This window comes from Lissotriton vulgaris, chromosome 7, assembly GCF_964263255.1.
Source record: "Lissotriton vulgaris chromosome 7, aLisVul1.2, whole genome shotgun sequence".
In the NCBI taxonomy this organism is placed as follows: Eukaryota; Metazoa; Chordata; class Amphibia; order Caudata; family Salamandridae; genus Lissotriton; species Lissotriton vulgaris.
The window spans coordinates 547986099-548007956 of record NC_141695.1 but is presented as its reverse complement, the minus strand read 5'-3'; positions in this window follow the sequence as shown (position 1 = coordinate 548007956).

Genomic DNA, 21858 nt, shown 5'->3' with positions numbered 1-21858 from the left:
TCACTCCTCAGCAGCTGCTACCATACTTGCTACATCTGGCACAATCGGGCCTTGCGCACGCATCCCTTAAAGTGCACCTGGCGGCGATCTCAAGATTCACAAGGACTTCTAAGGGTCCATCCCTGTGGGCAAACAGACTTATAAAGCAGTTCCTTAAAGGCCTATACAGGTCCTTCCCACGACCAAGACTGATCCCTCCGTCGTGGCACCTCAACGTGGTCCTTCACCAATTAATGAAGCACCCCTTTGAACCCATCCATAGGGCGGACATCAAATTTATCTCATGGAAAACGGCCCTCCTCCTAGCCTTGACTTCGGCTAGAAGGGTCAGCGAGTTGCAGGCTCTCTCAATCCAAGACCCTTTCATTCAGTTCAGGGAGGACAGAGTGCTCTTACGAACTAACCCTCGGTTCATTCCGAAAGTCCCTTCGGACTTCCACCTCAACGAACCAGTGGTTCTCAGGTCATTTTTTCCAAATCCTACCACGGTAGCTGAGAAAACTCTTCATTCATTGGATCTGAAGAGGTGTCTTAAATTCTACATTGACAAGACAAAACACTTCCGAAAATCATCTCAACTCTTTGTTGCCTTTAGTAGACCACGGAAGGGCATGCCCCTGTCAAAACAAAGCATTTCAAGGTGGATTTCCTCGGCGATCACCTTTTGCCATGACAAGGCCGGACGACCTTTGGACTCAAGAGTCAAAGCCCATTCGACAAGAGCCATGTCCACATCTGCCGCACTGTTTGCTGGAGTGCCGGTATTGGACATCTGCAGAGCGGCGACCTGGAAGTCACCGCATACCTTCACCAGGCACTACTGCCTGGATACTGAGCTGATGAAGGATGCAGCAGTGGGCCAAGCAGTGCTGCGCCATCTATTCCAGTGAGGTGAGCCTTCTGACATCCCTCCATCCTTTACTGGTATGCACATTCTTTTACTAATATTTATATGATGATGCATTTTGGTGGTTTTACAGTCACGTGATATGTATTATCTACAGATTTATATATGATGTTCCATCAAAAATGTGCATAATATATTGCTTGCTACTCTGATTCAGGCATGTGAATCTATGAAAGACACCCAAATACTGGATAAGAAATGTGTTACTTACCTGTAACTGCAGTTAACCAGTATTGGTGTCTTTCATAGATTCACATGCACCCTCCCGCCTCCCCTGGAAGGACTCACCTATCTCTCTAACAAGTTTACGCCTACCTAGCTTGGTGCGTACAAAAATCTGAGAGACCTAGGCTCCTGACAGGAAGGTTCTAGAAGGAGGTGGTAGCTGATTGGTTGGTTTTCTTTACTTGGTCCTTTTTACAAAAGGACATAGATAGGCCACTAAGGTGGGACCCTTGGGCCTACTCTAGTTTGGTCCTTTATACAAAAGGACGTGGATAGGCCACTAAGGTGGGATCCTTAGGCCTATTTTTCTCTATGTATATCTATAGGACATTACTTTTTTATATACCGGAGGCTCCCGTCTCGATGACGGGGAATGATTCAGGCATGTGAATCTATGAAAGACACCAATACTGGATAACTGCAGTTACAGGTAAGTAACGCATTTCTTACTGGTTCAGGGTGTGGAACCCTGCTCAAGCAGCAGCTACAATTACTTTCAGTTCAGGGTGAAGTCAGAATCAAACCCCAAATTAACCTGTGCTAAACCGTCTGATAGCTTGGCACAAAGCACTCAGTCTTAACTTAAGGGCAATGTGTAATGTATGTATGCAGCTCTTCAAACAGTAGTTAATTGGAAACACAAAACAAGAAAAATCCCATACCGATTTACAATAATAGATGAGAATGTAATACATTATTTGTGACTAAAATGGAGAAAATCCAATCAGTAGAACTGGAGATATGCAAGTTAAAAGATTTAACTGAAAATAGAGCTAGAAGCACAAAGCGCCAACTGTGGTCATCTGTCATGACGGGCCCGGAGAAAGTCAGAAGTTTAGGCTGACCACGACGGACCGCAGGCTGGATACAGGGACCAAGTTAGGCCTGCAAAGTATCATAAATCCTGTTTGCAGAGCTTTGCAAGATTCCTCGTCGAGAGTGCATCATGCAGCAGCAGTTCCGAGGAGCTCTGGGCTGTCATGCTGAGTCCTGCATTCTATTAAGGATGCAGTCAACATGGGCTTGTGATGCAAATTTCGGCATTGAGGATGCATCATGCAGAGGTGGTTCTGAAGAAGTTGCGGGGCTGCGATGTGCAGTCCTGCTTTGCCATCGATGATGCTATCGACCAGGGGCTTGCGATGCAAAGGCCTACATAAAGGATGCGTCGCACAGTAGCAGCTGAGGGGAGGCTGCGGGCTGCAATGAGAACTCCTATATTGGGGATGCATTGTACAGCGGCACTTCCAAAGCAGAACTGCGAGGAGATGCTTCACGGTGCATCTGTTCTGCTCATAGGAAAACAGCTGTGCTGGCAGAGCACCTTCAGGCCCACTTCCAATAGTCCAGGACGGGTGACACCACTTGGGAGGTAAGAATCACATGAGGCAGAGTCCAGGTGCTGGCTTCAAGGTGGTTGGAGCTTGGATCCTGAGGCTCTGATCAGGAGGCCAGCCAAGTATCCCTTGTAGTCACTCTGGTGCTCCTGGGTTCAAGGTGCAGGTCCAATCTTTTCCCCTCAGGTGGCAAGACAGCAGGGCAGCAGAATAGTAGTCCTTCTTGTAGAGCAGTTCAGCAGTCCTTCTGAGTCTTCCACAGGTTCAGAGGTGTACTGAAGAGTTGGTTCCGAGGGTCTACTATGTATACCTCGTATCCCCTTTGAAGTAGGAGAAGATTCTGAAGGTTTCCACTCTCAGAGGATTTTGGAATTTCATGCCTCCCTGCCCTGGCTCCTGCATGTCTCAAGACACAAAAGACTAGTGTTAAAACCCTTTATTGGTGTGCTTGGAAGTGCCTTTGTGATGTGGAAGTGTGGCAGGTGACAGCTCTTCCACCTCATCAAGTCAGAGGTGGCCCATCCTGCCAACACCTATTCTCCTTGGTCTTACTGTCTGGGAGCAATGCACAAAGTCATGTGACCCAGCATACAGGCTGTAGGCACCATATGGCTGGGATAAATGAATGGTAACTTTCTACAAGTGGCGTTTTCAGAATTGTCACTTAAAATCCGACTTCACGATTAAAGAGGGTTTTAAATTACAAACCTTCAGACACCATACTTGACATTGCTACCTACTCCCAAATGAAAGTTGTCACTTATTATGTAATAAGTTAACCCAATGATATCCTGTGGTAGCCCCCCTCATGGAGTGGATCAGCTCCCTGGAAGGGGTCATTAAAGATTTATCAGTCAGGATTTCAGCACAGTCCTTAACTGAACACCCTTATGCAGCCTGGTGACTATGCCACACTTATAAATGCTGAGAATTTCAGAACTGGGCAGGGTACTTCAATGCATAGTGGGCCTATGGAAGAAGGGCCTATCCCTCAGGTTGAAGCCAACCTGGCAAGCAGTGCTGTATCAGCCCCTGGGGAAAGGTGCGCAGGTAGTCCAAGGAAAAAAGGGCCTTTTAAACCTAGTAGTAATTTTTTTTATTTTACGGAGTTTTGTATACTATAAACTTGACCCCGTATCGCCTATCAGAGTGCTTTACATAGCACCAGTTGCATTACATGAGGACACATTCAATTTTTTTGTTAGGCACAGGGAGATTAATTGATTTGCCTAGAATCAGAGGATGTTTAGCATCATTGTCGAGACTCAAACAGGGTTCCCCAGATTCGAGGTCGACCGCCATAACCGTTAGACCAGGGGTCTCCAACCGGTCGATCGCGAGCTACCGGTAGCTCGCTGGTGCCCTGTCAGTAGCTCACGGCCTGACATCCACTTTAGTAGCCGATCATTGTCGTTTTTTGTTTTTTAGGCCTTTTGCAGTTGCTGGACTCCTGCCGTCGGAAGCAGCTGCTATTTGAGCCTATCTAGGGCAGGGTGAAGTGGTTGATGTCGGCCAGTGCATGGGCAGTGTTTGCTGGCCTCTGATTACAACTATGCGCGCCTTTTGCTGCATGTCTCCATTCTCTGATCCTGTGCATTTTTACGGCCGGAGCGGCAGCCTTGAAGGATCTCCATCTCCATGCTAAAATACAGGAGATGTAGTGACAGCCAACTTAAGCCAGACACACATGAGGTATGAGGCAAGAGCAGCTTTATTTTTTTTAATAGATGCCTGTGCATTCCGTTATTTGAGGCTTCTAAATCAAACATAAGCAGGACTTCGAACAAGTTGGACCGAATTCCTTCCGAATGGCTTTGGATGTTAAAATGATGTAGATCTTGTTGAACTAAATGTTTTTTTCATTTTTAGCTCTGCTTTGCCGCCTTATTTTTCGGGTGATAAATAGAGGTTATTAGTTGCGCATTGTTGCGTTTGGTTTTTGTTTCATGAAAACAGACTGTGCTGTTTTATTTTGAGTGAAACAACGGCAGGCTGCCACCTCGTCATTTATGCCTTGCATTATTGTGCTCGTGTTGCAGCGTTGTCACTGTTTCCTTTTAACGTTGTGTAGTATTCAGTGCATGCCAACACATCACAATTCATTGCAGGGCCGAGGTCATTCACTGTGGGGTAATGCACCCTCCGTGATCTGCGTTTGACCCAGTCACGGTTTTCACACCTGTCTCGTTCCCTCAGCTATAATCCCACCCCACCCCTCAAGGTCTATAAAATAAGTACCATGGGTTTGTAATGAAAACAATCTGTTCATTACCAAGATATCCATAGGTGAAGTTGTGTTTTACAGATGCACGTTATAGGACATGTCTTTGCATTACATTTTAATGAAATAATGGGAGAAATGTAATGTAAAATTAAGTTACTGGCTCTGGTTTGTGGACAGGGAGAACACCTAAGAGGTGCTTTTTAAAAAACAAAATACATGTTAAATTATGCTTTTAATTTCATTATATTATAATTATATCATGTGAGAAGTGGTGATTTTAAGCACGATGAAAATAAGGCTTCACATTTCACTTCAAATGTATCCCGTTTAAAAAATGTCCTCACTCTTGCAGTGGCCATATGTTTCTGTTGTTAACGAGGCTAATAAATCAACAAGGAGAGCTGTGCAAGGGACAAGCTAAGGTCTGTGGCCCCTTCTTTGCGTGAGCAAAGAGTTGAAAATAATGCAATCAGTGGCACAAAAGTCATTCAAAAATATGATGGAACGTTAGAAAATAATGTTTATTTGTCCTACATGCCTAAGCATTTCTTATGAACAGCATATTATAGTACTGGAGATTAAGAGGCTTTTTTAGAAGTAATAGCTCTTACTCATGAAATAATCATGGACTTCCACCATCCTTGATGACAATTCTATGATAATGAACTAAGTGGCAAGTCATGTGAATCCTACATGTGGAATAGGTTATTATTATATGAAATACATTTATGGTCTGTTAGGAGATAATTTGTACAGTGCAAATCCTGAACTCAGGCATTTCAAGGTCTAGTCATGTGATAATGTAAAAAAAGGAGGTATGATGTAATAAAATAATTGCATTGCAGCATTTGTTTATACTGCTTACTACCCTGCAAGCTTATCCATGTAGTAGGGTTTGTGGTGGGAAAGGTGTTGTCTTTATTTTGTGCGCCAATGTGGGAAGTGTTGCATGTTGTGCATGATGACCACTGGGGTTCGGTTAAGGAACGTAGCATTTTGGTGGATGAAAAGGTGTGAGAGACAGATGTGCAGGATATGGTTTTTAGTATGATTGCAGCTTTGAACAGCACTGCACGTCCTTATGATTTCTTATGGTTGTAGTCTTCTTAGCTGGTTATGGCAGAGGGTAGGAGTATGAAGTTTGTTGAAGAGGAGAGCCAGGTCTTATATCAGGCTCTCTGGTTTCATATTGTGCATTGCAGACACTAAATGGGTATCTGTTTATCCCTTGTCAATGAAGCTGCGCGTGGAGGGACTTTGGGAAGGATTCACAAGTTGCTTGGCCTTTAGTAGCTCACAATCATTTTCTCGGATCAGAAGTAGCTCTCCCTTGCGAAAAGGTTGTAGACCCCTGCGTTAGACCAACTCCTCTCCCCCTTGTACTCAGCCCGCTCACCCCAGCTCAGCAAAAGCACAAATGTCTCTGAACTTACCACTGGAGTGCACCCCATTTGTGGAGGTCTTGACCGGGGTCCCACCTGTTCATGCTCATGGAGGAGAAACATACACTGTACTGAAAAACAAAGTCTGTCATTGGCTAACCCGTAATACCACCTTTGCATCTTGGGAATATGTTGACATAATAATGGTAAGGAGAGCCAGATGGATCAGCCCTTCCCTAAAATCTAGTGAAGGACCCCTTAGTGATAAACTGTAGATATCCGGATCTGACTCATCGCTTGATGAGATGTGGCACTAGGCCTACCCATGTGGGCACGCATGAAATCATACACATTTTGCCATTGGGTTATTTTTACCATCCCCGCTAAAGAAATGTACGGTAGAGAGACAAAATATCGAAATTAAAATATCGATATACAATAATATCGATGTTTTAATTTCGATGGTATAGAATATCGATGTGAAAAATATCGACAGACAGAATATCGTTTTTATGGTATGTATGTTACTAATATCGAAATTGAATAATAATAAGTAATAATTTTGTTTAGTTTTATGTATTTTATTATGTTGTTTTTATGTTTGTTAAATATGTTTTTTAATGTATGTTTGAAAATTAGTAATTTTGTTTACATTTTGTGTTTTAGTATCAGAGCGGGTTGTGGGTTTATAGGGGAATAGGGTGGGAAGTAATTTAATATTAATTAATTAATTAATATATTTTTAAATATTTTTAATTAATAATTAATTGGTAATTAATTAATATTAATTCGTTCATTTAATTAATTAGAGTTAATGTGCTAATATATTTAATTTGTTGTTATTGTTAATTAATATTTAATTGGTAATTAATTAATATTAATTAGCTAATTACATTAATTAGAGTTAATGTGCTAATATATTTAATTTTTTGTTATTGTTAATAATTAATTGGTAATTAATTAATATTAATGAGTTAATTCAATTAATTACAGCTAATGTGCTAATATATTTATTTTTTTGTTATTGTTAATTAATAATTAATTAGTAATTAAATAGTATTAATTATTTAATTACATTATTATAGTTAATGTGCTAATATATTTAATTTTTTGTTATTGTTATTAATAATTAATTGGTAATTAATATTTATTAAGTGATTAAATGATGTGATTTATTTATGTGTAGTGGGTTGTGTGTTTATAGGGGAATAGGGTGTGATATAATTAAATGAAATTAATTAAAGAGATTGTATTTATTTATTGGTATTTATTGTTAATTACTTGGTAATTAATATGTGTTAATTAGTTCATTTATAATTACATCAATTTAATAATATTAATTGTTATTAATTGATTAATTGATATTTACATTAATTGTGTTTTTTTGTATGTGTACTGTGTTGTGTGTTAAAGGGGAAGTAGTGTGTGAAGTAATTTTTACCCCCATGCTATCCAATGCTTTCCCTACTGTTGCACCCTCCGGAGTGGGAATAGTAATTTTTACCCCTATGCTATCCAACGCTTTCCCTACTGTTGCACCCTCTGAAGTGGGAATAGTAATTTAAACCCCTACGCTATCCACCGCTTTCCCTACTGTTGCACTCTCTGGAGTGGGAATAGTAATTTTTACCCCTACCATATCCAACGCTTTCCCTACTGTTGCACCCTCTGGAGTGGGAATAGTAATTTTTACCCCTATGCTATCCAACACTTTCCCTACTGTTGCACCCTTTGGAGTGGGAATAGTAATTTTTACCCCTACGCTATCCAACGCTTTCCCTACTGTTGCACTCTCTGGAGTGGGAATAGTAATGTTTACCCCTATGTTATCCAACGCTTTTCCTACTGTTGCACCCTCTGGAGTGGGAATAGTAATTTAAACCCCTACGCTATCCAACGCTTTCCCTACTGTTGAACTCTCTGGATTGGGAATAGAAAATTTTACCCCTACGCTATCCAACGCTTTCCCTACTGTTGCACCCTCTGGAGTGGGAATAGTAATTTTTACCCCTACGCTATCCAACGCTTTCCCTACTGTTGCACCCTCTGGAGTGGGAATAGTAATTTTTACCCCTACGCTATCCAACATTTTCCCTACTGTTGCACCCTCTGGAGTGGGAAAAGTATTTTTTACCCCTACGCTATCCAACGCTTTCCCTACTGTTGCACCCTCTGGAGTGGGAATAGTAATTTTTACCCCTACGCTATCCAACGCTTTCCCTACTGTTGCACCCTCTGGAGTGGGAATAGTAATTTAAACCCCTACGCTATCCAACACTTTCCCTACTGTTGCACCCTCTGGAGTGGGAATAGTAATTTTTACCCCTACGCTATCCAACGCTTTCCCTACTGTTGCGCCCTCTGGAGTGGGAATGTTAATTTAAACTCCTACGCTATCCAATGCTTTCCCTACTGTTGCACCCTCTGGAGTGGGAATAGTAATTTTTACCCCTGCGCTATCCAACGCTTTCCCTACTGTTGCAACCTCTGGAGTGGGAATAGTACTTTAAACCCCTATGCTATCCAACTCTTTTCCTACTGTTGCAATATGTGGAGTAAGTATATATATTAATTTATATGTAGACTTTTTAATTTATTTTAAATGTATTTGTATTAGTTATTATTTTTTAAATATGTTTTAATGTTTTTATTTAATATTTGTAAAATTATATGTATTTGTAAATTATTTTTACATTATTATTAATACATTTAAAAAAACGATATTTTTTATTGCGATATTTTTGTACTACGATATTTTTTTTTCGATATTTTTGTACTTACCTTTATGAAGATATAACTCCGATATTTTTGATGTCGATATTTTTGTGTCGATATTTTTTGTGTGTAGATATTCTGCCTGTCGATATTATGTCATAGATCCAAATGTACAAATAACTGAGCCAAGGTGTGGTGCCCCATGCTCCAGTGTGGCCTCACAGCGAGTTCCCCCATTTCCGATTTATCACAGTCTCTGGATTGAACTCTAATGATTGACTTAGGTACTCTGTAGTTCAGCATGCCTTTTTTTTAATACAGGGGTGTAGCTCTTTTTACACTACCTATTGTTTGATTGCACCATGGATGTATTGTAATAAGATGTTTTTACTCTGTTTTACTGTGATTTTATTATGCTTTTATGGTCAATTGATCGAATAAATTTCTTGAACTCAAACTCAATATCCTCTGGGAGAGGCAGGCTTTGCAGTTATGAAAAATGAGATTAAGAGATTTTTACTACCAGGACATGTAAAAGTTAAAAGTACCTTTACATCTTTTTGCATACACCGCACGCTATTCTATGGGCTGTTTAGGGTCTACCCTAGGGGTGACATATGTATTAGAAAGGAATGTTTGGTCCTGGCAAAGATTTATTTTGCCAGATCGAAATAGCAGTTTAGAACTACAAACACAGGCTGCAATGGCGGGCTTGAGACATGTTTAAAGGCTACTTAAGTGGATGGAACAATCAGTGCTGCAGGCACACTAACAAGGTTTAATTTGCAGGCCCTGGGTACATGTAGTACCACTTTACTAGGGACTTCCAAGTAAATTAACTGTTCCAATTGGGTATTAGACAATTGTACTATGTATGAAGGAGAGATCATACACTTTATTCCTGGTTAGCAGTGAGAGAGAGCCCAGAGTACCAAGGCCAACGAAAAGTAGAACAGCAAAAATGGAGGGGAAAGGCTAAACGTTTGGGCGATGACCACCCTAAGGCTGACCGGTCTAACACTTGTGTTAAATATAACGCTTACCAACAGAGTGCTGAACAATGTTAAACGCTCACCCACAATACAGAAATGTGGGCCTAAATTCCCAGTTTTTTGCTCACTACACCACCCCAGCTTGGATCCCACCATATGCAAATCAGTCTTAACCCTGCTCCTCATGGGAACAGTCCAGCCCGAACTGCCAGACCAGGTCCTACCTGGACGGAAAACAAGCATCCTAGGACCACTTTTGGGGTATCACCCCTCATCAGCCAGTATAGCCTGAATCCAGTGGCATGGTGAGCACGGGCCCCATGTCTGAGCATCCCCGTCATACTTAGAGTGACAAATGCAAAAAGCACAATTGAGGAACTGAATGCTGAACAATGCCAAACACTCCTCCCAGTACAGAGATCTGGGCCTAAATCAATTGTTTATTTGCTCACCACGCCACCACGGTTTGGACCCAGCCATATGCAAATTAGTCTTGACCCTGCCCCTCATGGAAACAGTCCAGCCTGAACTGGCAGGTCAGGTCCTACTTGGGCTGGAAACAAGCATCCCAGGACTGGTTTTGCCCTAGTTATGGGCTCAGCAGCCAGGTACAGCTTGGATACAGTGAGACAGTGTGCACAGGATCCACGTCTGTGCATACCTGTCCCACTTAGGGCAACAACATTGGTGTACAAACCCTAGATGGATGGCATGCTTGAATTAATCTCAGCCACTGATAATCACTCAGGCTGAGTCCCAATCTATTGTAATTTTGCACACCATGCTACATCAATTTGTACACCTTCCTTGAAATACAGGTTCAATTCTTACTCTGCATGCATAGACCAGAGAAGATAGACTTAAATGTAACAGAGCATGTTGCTAGAAAATACAGTGGATTAAAAAAACATCAGGAAAGGATACAATCCATAATCAGGAGCTGAAGAAGCAAATCAAGAATGAGCCTGCCTACCCTGAAATACCCAGGCATGACCACAACAAGGAGATAAAAAACAAACCAAGGGGCTGAAAATGAGTCCAAACTGATACAACTGAGATAAGCGCGACACAATATGGCAAAGTGCATGTGACTCTCACTCTCTTTATACTGCCACTGCACTAAAAAGTGCTCTTCCTGGAATCCTTTTCTTAGCACCACCATGCAACTGACCGTCTTTTACTCCTTTAAGCCTTCCATAACAGAAATCTGACAGGTGCAGGTTTAGAGGTTATATTTCGAATTAGACCTAGTGTTAGATTCTACTTACACAGGACCAACATTCCAGACCTTTCATAGTATCACCCCGGAAGAGTCTCATCAAGCAATCCTCTCATGCAAATCTGGCTCTCCTTTTGACGCTTGTCCACCTGCTGTGCTTTACACTATTGTTGGCATTGTCAATCCAGTAATCAACAATATAATAAACTCCTCACTTGCCACAGCGATAGTCCCCACAGATTGGAAACTTGCCATAGTTAAAACACTCCAGAAAAACACAGGTCACAGATCCTTCTACCCTCTCCAATGTCCGTCACATTTAACAATTGCCTATCCTGGGCAAAATTGTAGAAAATCTGGTCAGTACGCAGCCTACAAATTTTCTAGAAGAGGCCAAGATCCTGCGTCTCAAACACTTGACTGAATCAGCATTACTGGAAATTGCAGATACGCTAACATTAACCGGAAATGCGGAAAAGAATGCTGTGCTGATTCTATTGGATCTATTAGCCTCATTCGACATCATTTCCCATGTCACTATTTTACTTCACATGAAAGGTAGTGGAATATCCCTACTCGCTTTAGCCTGGAGTAAATCCTTTCTCACCGATCGTAGGCAAACAGTCACCTTAGGACCCTATCTCTCAACTGAATGACCTATCACATCAGACGTACCACAGGGATTTTCTCTTAGCCCACTACTGATCCACATCTACAAGGCCCACCTTATTTTTGTTCATATCATCTTTTAATATTGAAACAACCTCATACGCCGATGATACCCAATTGATCTTAGTCCTAGACAAAGATTCCACGGAATCAGATCATAATTTCAAGCTATGCCTAACAGAGGTCAAACGGTAGGTGAGACTTAATCATCTCAAATGTAATATGGACAAGATGGAGATCATGTTAGTAAACAAAGACATCACTTTCAACCCGGTTCTATGGTGGCGCGAAGATGACCCCGCTTCTCCAAACACTGTTGAGGTGGTAAAAAACCTTGGTGTAAAATTTGATGCATCTCTCTCTTTTCGGCCACATGCCCTTGCAGTGGCAGGGATGTATTTTAGCTTATTTTTATCTCTCAAAAAGTTCTTTGATCTCATTCCCTGCCCTGCAAACAAGACAGTAGCGGTAGCACTTATCTTGTCAAGATTAGACTACTGTGATAGCTTGTTTCAGTTTTCAACACCCAAGTGATTCAAAAGCTGCAGATAGTACAACATGCAGCCGCCCGTTTGGCATTGAAATTGCCCCACCGGTCCTCAGCCTCTGCAGCTCTTAATGCCCTAAGTTGGCTGCTTATTCAGAAAGAATACTATTCAATATCCTCCTGATTACTTTCAGAGCCTGCAGATCTTGCGGCCCAAAATACTAATTGCTAGGTTTACACCGTACATCATAGCCCGGACCCTTAGATCTTCCACAACAAACCTGCTTGAACTCCTGTTTCCAGGTATAAGACTAAAGGGGATAAATCCCTGGCAGTCCTTGGGACCAGAGCATGGGACATGCTTCCTACATCCTAAGATTTACCGAATCAGAAGCTCTCTTTAGGAAATTATTGAAAACTTGGCACTTTGCAGCCCCTAATGCCCTGTGCTCTTCACTTGTTTAAAAATGGGACCCAGGTCATGCTTGCTTTGACCTTTATCTTTTCTTCCGCATAGCGCCAGGATGCTCCTTCCAGAGCGACAGCTGCGCTTTATAAGTGCAAATACATTGAACACTGAATTGCTCTGCCCTGGGATCTAGTTAGGAACTTTCTCACAAATGGCCCACCCTATTTCCTCACAATACTATACAATGCATGAACCTATGAAAGCTACTTTGTAAGAGTTCTGCACAGCGTACAGCAAGATTCAGAGCTAGGGCCCAATTTAGAGTCTGTAACACAATTTTCTTTTCCAGTAGGCCATAATATAAGACCTTTAGAATTCTCTCCTACTAAGGCATGGGAAGGATAGATGTCAGGCTTCACTTCGAGAGTTACTTACAGCCATTGGGCAGCACATGTCCAATGTCCAATGCTGCATGCTGAATTCCCATCCAGGTCTGCAAGCCTCTAATAATGAGACGCCTGGGGTGTATTCACGGAGGCATTTTGGATTATGCACAGTAGTATTTTTGTAGTAACATTTTACCTATTGTTACAAACCTTTGTGAATTAGCCTCGAAAGATATGAAATGGAAATTAAATTAAACCATTCGTGGAATGTTCATATATACTTAAGACAGATATAACGGGCAGTGCACTTTGGCTCAGGCATCGCATGTATAAGCACTTGAGTACTCCTGAAGCACTACTTCCTGTCTTCATAAATGAATCGGCCCCATCGTTAGCAGTGCACCCAGTTTCCATCCTTTCGACATGCTGTGGGGATACCCGTCCTGACAGAGGTTGCATGTTTACTTCTTTCCTGACATTTTTAATTAAAAAATTATTTATTATTAATTAGGTCAAAGCTCACGTAATATTCATTACCATCTTTATCGATTAACCTGTCGCAGTGGTAGATTTCTTAAAATATTTACTACGAGTCAAAAGCATCGTCTTTTTCCTCCTTCATATGGAATTACTGAATCACAATGTTTTTGATCGATGGATTTCCCCTTGCCCCTTACTATATATAACTCAGGCCTCATAACATGCAGTTGAAGAGCAGGTTAAAAGTTCGAAGGCTTTGATTTGAAAATAAGACATGTTTAATATTTGCAAACAATCGTTCGAAATCTTCAGAGTAACATTAGACTCGAATAACCTGCCAACCCTTCGACGAGGAGTATCTGGTTCAGCTTCTTTAGAAAATATCACAGCAGCGTCGGATTGGAACCGTTGTAAATATAAAAAATACGGATTAAAAATTAAGAGTGCTTTGGCAAAACAACGATGTTTAAAAGAAATGCAGCGCTGACATTTGTAAGTGTCCATTTATGTAATTTCGTGGTTGCCAACTTTGTCAACTCTTTCAGAGTACCAACAGGAAATAAACCAGCCTGTAAAATAAAAGGGAGTGGAGGCTAGTCAACCTGTCAGTTGTTGGGACATAAATACCTGCATAGAGGTGAACTGAGTGAAGGCAGCAAATTAGCCTGATTTCTTTTAGGACAGGGAGGAGGGTTCTATCAGTCTTAAAAAAAACACAGGGGTAGACTTTGCAGCACAATTTTCACTTAACATTGACTAACAAGCCGTGGCAAAGCCAATAGGTCTGGCTTTGGCATATTGGTGGCATTGGTAATTTGTGATTTTTGTTTATTGCAAGCATATGCAACAAAAAAAAATGAAAACATGCCACCACCAAAAATGGTCGACGTATGCTTGCAAAACATTAACATGTAGAAACACATTCAGTGATGTAGGTGTTTTACCAATGATGTTTTTAAATACCAAGCTTTCCAGTTGTTATTTGCATTTTTATTTAGTATTATTCTTTGTGAAAGAGACAAGATTAACTCATAAACAAAACAAGCACTCAAATCACAAGCAGCTACAATGTAAGGTTTTTCCTGCCGTTTTTCATGAAAAAAATTCTTTAATATTAATTTAGTCAAAGATCACGTAAGATTCATCGCCATCTTTATCAATTAATTTGTCTCCGTTTTTTACAGTCACAGTGGTAGATTTTTTTTTTATCTTGCTATGAGTGAGCCCTGGTCAAGCAGCAACCACAGTCCTCGTCAGGGTAAGGCACAAGCAAACTCCAAATTAACCTGTGCTCACCCTCGGGTATCTTTGCCTAGAGCAGTCAGGCTTAACTTGAAGGCAACGTGCAAAGTATTTGTGCAATACTTCAAACAGTAAAACAGTGAAACACCACACAAAAATATCCCACACCAGGTTTAGAAAAATAGAGTGATTTCTAATAAATATAACACGACCAAAACATCAAAAATCCAATCAGTGAACACAGTGATATTCAGTTTTTATGTTTTAGGTTAAAGTAAGGTCAAAAAGTACGAAGTGCCAACAAGGGATATCTGGTCGTGTCGGACTGGGACAAAGTCCCAAGTTCAGGCTGACCACGATGTAGCGTGGGCTGGCTACAGGGACACAGGTAGGTCCACTGAACAAAGTTCCATAAATTCTGGTTGCTGAGTATTGCGTGGATCCGGGTCAAAGAAGCGCCTTGCAGCAGAAGTGAGGTGTTGGTTCCAAGATGAAAAGAGGTTGCAGTGTGAGGTCCTGTTGCATAGACGATCCCACTGACGGGGCTTGTGATGCAAAGTCCAGGAGTCAGGGATGCGCTGCGCAGCTGATGATGCATCTGTTCCGAAGGGCTGCGATGCAGAATCTGACGTGGTCATCGAGGCTGCCGTCGTCAAGAGACACGAGGACCTGGGACGGAGATGCGACTCACCATCAGTGATCCATTGGTTTAGACAACGGTGATGATGATGCAGGCCTTCTGTGCCAGGTCTAATCCATTCAGCAGTGGAGATGCTTTGGTTCTGCTCAAGGATGCGCCAACCAGCAGCGAAGATGCATTGATTCCGATGGTAAGCACCTTAGGCCCACTTCCAAGAATCTAGGACTGGGGTGGCACCTAGCAGGGTAGGCTTACAGATGGCAGAGTCAAGGTGGAAGTGCAAGGTTGTTGGAAGCCTGTTATGCCCCTGAGGCTTCAGATCAAGAGGCCAGTCAACTAGACTTTGGAGTCACTCTGGGTTCTGGATTCAAAAGATGCAGGTCCAGTCCTTCTCATCCAGTCAAGAGGGCAACAGGCTGTAAGTCAGCACATAAAAGCAGGAGTCCAGCAGAGTAGCAGTCCATCAGAGTGGCAGAGTGGCAGAGTGGCAGTCCTTCAGCAGCACAGCAGTGCTTCCTGGCAGAGTATCGACAGGTCCAGAATTGTATTGAAGTGGTGGTGTCTGAGGTCTTTCGTTTATAAACAGTTGTGCCTTTGAAGTGTAGAGAAACCTGAATTCACATGGAATTCCGTGTTGCTCACAAGTGGTAACTGAATCTACTTCCTGTGGTAGATAGGATGTGTAATTACGTTATCGCACTGTGGGTTTACTAGTGAAGAATTCTCTGTGTGGCTGTTTGTGTTGCTGTGTGCCCACCATAAATAAGCTAGAGTCTTCATGGTTAGTTACACGCCTTGTGTAGCAGGTCTCTTGCTTGAAAATTTGCATTCTTGTGACCTCTCAAGTTCCTCTTTAGAATATATTATTTGGTATTAAACGTATGCAACTGATAGAGTGCATGTTCTCTGCGTAATCTATCAGCTTGTTGCAAAAAAGTTTACCCTCTTTTAAAACAATGTAAAGAGTGTTTTATGCCCGAAGGTCCAGTATTAACTCTAGAAGGAAAACAGTTTTAAAACCCTCTTATGCTAAGATACCACCATTTATGAATCTGGGACTATTTTTTTGACTTAGGACATTCATAATAAGATTGTCTTAAACCTGGGAAACCCTTTTGTAAATTAAGCTCGTAATATGCTTACTGCAACTCATTTTCGTTGCTTCGTTGCCTTAAGGCATTCTATTGATTTGATATTTTGGTAAAGCGGAACACTTTGTCTAATTCCAGTTGATATAGGTACATTTTTGATTGCACAACACCATGTTCTCATAATCCAAATATTGACTTTCATGCCTTATTATGAGGGCCCTGGGGTTTCATCGACCCAGCTGCCCCACAAATCAAAATTAGGACTTCTGGGAGTCGCATGAGTGCCCGAATCAAGATGGTCGCCATGGAGTGAGATCCGCGTTTTTGGCATGTTTTCACATATATTCCTGCACTAATTATGCTGCATTTACCTTGAAATAGCACCCGTTGACTTCAAGAAGTGGCAACTTCTGTGGTGGTAATTCTTTTCCGGCTTTTCAGCGAGATGGAACAGAGTTTGTGGAGGAGCACCTCTCAGTAGTGTTTCATTCAGGTACTGCCAATTTGCTCTGTCAGAAGGATGGATCCACAGGCAGGAAAGGGCGCGTCCTGGTCACCCCCACACCTAGTTTTAGCTGCTGCACAGTAGTGAATTATACTGTCCCAGATCTAAGAGATTGGAAATTACAAACTGAATCGATTATAGCGCTGAATATTTAATTTTCAATTAAGGAAGGTAAAACTACTCCTTTGGTACTATTTCACCTCCACCAGTCAAGTCTAGACTGGTAGACTCTAGTGAACCTTCCTTAGCTGATTTGTTTAATGAATGCAGGCTATTCGTTCGAATACAGACACTATTGAGTCAGAAATAGAAAATTTGCACAAAGACATGGCAAGTATTTCAATTAACGTTTCTGACAAGACAGCAAAACCAAATTAGATGCTCTTATTTCTGTCACAGCGAAAATAGAACCAATGAATGTAAATGTGGAAGGTAATGACTGCACGATATACTTAGAAAACGTATTGCCTGGCCTTTTACGTTTAAAATTTCTTGAAAATTTTGAGATTGACAAGGCTACTAGAATTCCTTCCCACAAAAGTCTAAATCAAACCAGACCTCGTCAGATTATATATTTTTTCACAACAGATTTTATTGTTGACAGACAAAAGAAAGCCCAGGATGGTCCGGGGCAGTACATCGTATATGTGATATGGCATTGGTAAAGGTCAACTTTTTACAGTGGGGGCATCCGCGTGCCTTGAAAATTGGGATTTCGAGCTCCATGGAGAAATCAAGGCCGCACTTCCAGGCCCCAACCGAGGGCGGAGAAGTCCCCTTCCACACCCTGGCAATATCGCACTTAACAAAGGTAAGCCCTAGGAATAGCAGGTGCCTTTTGTACCTATTACCGCCCATCTCGTCAGTACTGTGGAGCATGGTTAGGCGCGGAGACCGTGGGATGTCCCATCCCAGGAACTCGGAAAGGCCAGCACCCCGCGCCAGAAGCGCGACAGGGCGGTACAGTCCCAAACTGTGTGAAGACAGGTGCCCTCTGCTGACCCACAGCGCAGGCATGAGGGAGATGCAATCATCCCAGCACGCCAGAGCCTACAGCAGGTAAAGTATGCCCTATGGAGGTATTTGAATTGTATAAGATAAAGACGCGCTGCTATGGCAGCGCCGCGTGGGGATTCAAGAGCCTTCACCCAGTCGTCCTCGTCAAGTTAACCCAGGTCGTCCCGCCAAGCCTCCCTAGTCTTGTGGAGTGTATCATGACTATTAGTGACTAGGGTGCGGTATAATGCTGTGATTTTGTGTGTGCCCATCTCGCCCATGAACACCTTGGCCTCAATAGGGTTGAAATCGGGACTAGTGTTGTGTCGCGAAAGATAAGGGGAGAAGGCGTGTCGGAATTGAATGTATTTGTAGGATTGGGAGCAGGGCATTTGAAACTCAGCTGTAGTTATTGAAATGACTTGAGGGTCTGGCCCGGAGGACATCCCCAACCGTTTAGATTATGATAGTGTCCCAGCCCACAAATCCCGAAAGTTCAAGTAACTGTGGTAAAAGACCATTACACCAGAGGGGAGTGTCCTTAGTAAGTCTGCCCAGCCAACCTATCCTACGAAGAGCCTGCCGCCAAATTGAAAAGACCGTCCGGGTTGCCGGCAGTACCTTTCTAAGCACTGTGTTACAGTATAGATTCGTGTGCAGAGATTTAGGGTCCATTAGCCAACGTTGGAGCGCATAGGCAGGTTTGCGCCAGTCGCCATACCACCAGTCATTTAGGACGAGGAGAAGGGATGCTGCATGGTAAGTCGGGACATCCGGGGTTGCGAGGCCCCGACAATACCTGGACTGGAAGCATGTTCAGAAGGTGACCAGCGCAGAGCTCCCCCCAGAGGAAAGGGCTGAGAGCTGAGTTCAGTTGTCTAAAGCATGTGTGCGGTATTGGGTACGGATAGTTTTGGAGCTGGTAAAGTAGGTAAGGCAGCGAAACCATTTTAAAAGTGGCCGATCTGCCGAACAGCGTTGGGGGCAGATGTGACCAAGTGCTCACCTGTTGTCTAATTTGAGGCAGTAGGGGGGCCAATTTTTAGACCAGGACTCAGCAAAGTTCTGCGAGTAGCATAGTGCAGTGCAAACTGCAGATTGTGCTGGTAGTCTACCGGAGCAGCAACTCGTGCTTGTAAACTTACTGTTCACGTTCGCGAACTTATCACTCGTGATCCCGAGCGGGAAAAAACTCTGCTGCACATCGCAAATCTGAGTTTTCTGCACTCCACGAGCTCCGTGAGATCCGCTGAGTGCAGAAAACTCAGCGAACGGAGCGAAGTTCACCACCCAGGCCTAGTTGAGACGACAACAGGAATACCCCAAGATATTTAAAGCCATCAGGCACAACCATGACTTGTTGCATCCAAGTTCTAAGCTGATCGCTCCCACTCAGAGGCCATAGATAGGACTTGTGGGCGTTCATATAGAGACTGGAGTTTTGGCCAAAGATTTCCATTATTCAGAGGAGCCGGAGGCGAGACCTATTCGGAACGTTGAAGAAGAATAAGATGTCGTCCACGTAAAGCGCTATACGATCGGACACCTCATGTGACCACTCAAAGCTGTATATCTGGGCATCAATTCGCACCCAAGCCGCGAGTGGCTCCATGGAAAGTGCGAACAAATAGGGAGACAGAGGGCAACCCTGTCTAGTGCCTCGCCCAACATGCAGAGGCCGCAAGGTGGAGTCAATGATTCGCACTGAGGCCATGATATCAGTGTACAGGAGACAAATGTATTAAAGAAGTCTGGGGCCAGGAGTGCGAACATATAGGTACAACTGAGGGAATTAAAGGTCTTATCCATATCGGCAAGTAGGAGCGCATCCGGCTCATTTAACCGGTCCACTGAGGCAATCGCGTTGTGTGCATGACGAATATGGTGTCGAGTAGCATGATTGGGCATAAAGCCCGCCTGGTCAGGATGGACAAGTGTAGAGATATGCGGGAGATGTGGTTAGCGAAAATTTTGGCAAGTAGTTTCGCCTCTACGTTTAGGAGAGAAATTGGTCTGTAGAAGACATGCAGCTCAGGGGGTCGGCCCCGCTTTGGGAAAACTACTGTCTCTGCGTGACGCCAGTCGGCCGTGAGATGGCCATCGTCTACCGCAGCCTGGAAATCTGCCAAGTAGTGTGGTGAAATTTGGGACGAGTACTTCTTGAAGAATTCACACGGAAACCCGTTTGGTCCTGGTGATTTACCCGAGCGCCTATCTGCAAGGGCATCTTAGACCTCTTCCACGGTGATCGTGGTATCTAAATTGTACCTCACGTCATCAGATAGAGACTGCGGGGCAGGTCAGCCAGAAATCGGTTGTTGACGTCCGCTTGGAGAGTCTCTTGCAGGTTGTTTACATTTGCATAGTAGTCGGCGAAGCTAGCCGCTATGCTAGCGGGGTCAGTAAGGACCTGGCCCGCCGGTCCTTGGATCCCAGGAAGGGTCACAGGGCGAAGCGACTCTTGCTGGCACAGGCGTTGCAGGAGGGCGCTTGATTTATCCCCCCATTGATAGATGCGCTACGCGTGGCCTGCCAGTACAGCTTGGCCTCGTCTAGTAGGTCACTGGCGTATAACTGTTGGGCAATGGGGAGCTGGCGACGAGCTAGTGCACCGTCAGCTTCTCTACTCCCGCGTTCCAGGTCTAAGATTTGTGCTTCCGAGTGAACCAGCTTCTGGCTGCACTGCAGATGCCGGGGGTTGCAGAAGGCAATGTCTATCCCCTTGGAGTTGGTTTTAGGGCCTCCCACTGGGTCCCCGAACAATCCACAGTGCCGTTATTAAGTGAGAAATATTCAGTAAGGGACACGTACATCTGTTGGTGGTATGAATCATCCTGTAGTAACCATGAACAGAGGCGCCAGCGGGATGGGGATTGAGGAGGGCCCAGCTGCACTACTAGTGTGATCTGACAGACCTCTGGGTAAGATCTCAGCCTTCTTAATCTTGTGGGAATATGTGAGGCAGATATAAACATATAGTCCAGGCATGAGAAGGAATTGTGTGTGGTGGAAAAGTATGTGTATTTGGTTGCAGCAGGGTGTCATTTTCGCCAGGTATCGACCCACCCCAAACCCTGGGCTAGCGTGTGTAGTTTTGATTTTCGCATGCCAGTCATCAGTCCTGTGCTATGTCATCTATCCAGGGAGGGACACATAACATCATTCCAGTAGCCCCACACTAACAGCAGACCCAAGCGGAAATTCAGCCCAAAGGGAAGTCACCCGTTCCACCAAGGATGATGACAGAGGCGGGGGGCATATACGCACACCAGCGTGAGAGTCTCACCATAAAGCGTCCCAGACACTACTGTAAAATGGTCATGGACAAACGGCAGTCTGCGATGCATCAAAATCGCTATCCCTGGGATCCCTGGGTGAAGCCTGAGTGATAAGTCTGAAAGCCAAAGCGTGCCAGGCAGAGCGTCTTATTGCCCAATAGGTGTGTTTCTTGCAGCATGAGAATGTCAGTGTTGTAACGCCTAGCCTGGTGGAGTACTGCCCCTCTTTTGATCTTGTCCAGGTTGCCCCGGATGTTCCAGCTAACAATGGTTAAGCGCCTATCCTGAGTGAGCGTCATGTCGGGTTAGCAGCGGGTATATGGCCAGTAGATAGGTGTTGGGATGTGCGCGGACTCAAAGCAGGAAAGAGATCAATATGACATTAACAAACAGCAAACAGTTCCCCAAAAACTCCACCCTCCCCACCATTCCCCCATACCTCAAAACCGGTGAAGCATATGTCACGGTATGGCAAACGTCCCGCCCCCAACTGGCGATCCGCTCCCATGCAATGGATCCCAACAAACCATAAAGAGTACATCAAGGCTACTGGAGTCTTGCTATAATGTACAGAACTATGCAGCCCAGTTTAGATTGCCATCGAAAGGAATGTATCCTAACGGAGGTTCAGCAATGTTCAGTCATGTAGGCGCCTGGGACTGCCGACCATCTGT